We start from the raw sequence: 1475 nt of genomic DNA on the forward strand, positions 1-1475 counted from the left end.
AAAATGAAAGAAGATGAGGAAGAAATTAACAGATAAAAAGAAATATAAGATTAAAGGAAAGGTGGAAAATAAAGAGAAGATAAGGTAATTGATGGAGAAAGACTTTCTAGTTACGGTCATCTGGCAACCCTGGGAGAAAGCAATTGTGCTGTGATAATCTGATCCACTGGAATCTGAGCCCATGTCGGTGAAAGGAGCCTGGTATGAGGAGGCTCCTCCAAGAGAGAAATCTGTGGATGTGTGCATTGTGTATTTAGTATGGGGACGATCAGTCGGTAACACAGGCGTCAGAAGGAATTGCTGCGGCCCCTCAGCCTGTCTGCTCTGAGTTGTTTGCTGAGGGTGGCATTTGTCCAGTCCTCAATGTCCTGCAACACAAACCCACCAGCTGCCTTGCAGCAGAAAGACGAGGCAGCTCTCCTCCACAAAAGTCCATGATACCTGATACCCCAGGAGGCAACTTCTCTTCAGCTCAAAAATGATTCACTCTGAAATGGAAATGACTGGACATCAGGAGGTCAGTTTTAGGTTTGTACTCAGGGTGAGCTCTTCTATTCCCTTTGCCTTACTCTCTCCTCACTCCATGTCCACTTATGCCCCTGGAAATCTGACCTGCTTCTCTGTATGTTCCACTTTCAGCTCCCATATGGCTTTCGCTCACTTTGAGATTCTCCCAACCTGTTTACACCGTGTCTTTAACACCATGTTGTTGTTGTTGTTGTTAAGTGCCGTCAAGTTGTTTCCGACTCATAGCGACCCCATGCACAGCAGAACGAAACACTGCCCGATCCCACGCCAGCCCCACAATCCCTGCTATCCTTGAGCCCATCATTGCAGCCACTGTATCAATCCATCTCCTTGAAGGCCTCCCCCTCTTTCATCGACCCTCCACCCTACCAAGCATGACATCCTTCTCCAGGGAATGGTCCCTTCTGACAACATGACCAAAATAGGTGAGACGAAGTCTGGCCATTCTTGCTTCCAAGGAGCATCCTGGCTGCACTTCCTCCAGGACAGATCTGTTAGTTCTTTTAGCAGTCCACGGTACTTTCAGCATTCTTCACCAGCACCACAACTCAAAAGCATCAACTCTTCTTCAGTCTTCCTTATTCATTGTCCAGCTCTCACATGCATACCAGGCGATGGGAAATATCATGGCTTGTGTCAGGCACACCTTAGTCTTCAATGAGATATCCTTGCTCCTCATCACTTGAAACAGTTCCTTCGCAGTTGACTTTCCCAATGCTACATGTCGTCTAATGTCCTGACTGCTGCTTCCGTTGGCATCGATTAACACCATATGGATGCCAAGAAGTTTGTTTGTTTGGTTGGTTGTTTTCCCGTCCTTGCCCTCCTTTGAGCTGGTAAAGGCATCTCCTATGCCAATCTGTCTTCTTTTCTTTCCACAATCACTGACCTCACTCCATCTCTTTTTTCTATCTCCACTCAATCTAATACTTGATCTTCTCATTAGA

The 1475-nt window shown here is 46.4% G+C and overlaps 1 pseudogene; it reads right to left on the minus strand.

The window, feature by feature from the left end:
* The window catches only part of LOC103207425, a 79050-nt pseudogene extending 78867 nt beyond the window's left edge, over positions 1 to 183 (minus strand).
* Between the last annotated feature and the right edge of the window lie 1292 nt (positions 184 to 1475).

The sequence above is a fragment of the Orycteropus afer genome, unplaced genomic scaffold (assembly GCF_000298275.1).
Source record: "Orycteropus afer afer isolate SDZICR_OR568_19922 unplaced genomic scaffold, OryAfe1.0 scaffold00369, whole genome shotgun sequence".
Taxonomy (NCBI): Eukaryota; Metazoa; Chordata; class Mammalia; order Tubulidentata; family Orycteropodidae; genus Orycteropus; species Orycteropus afer.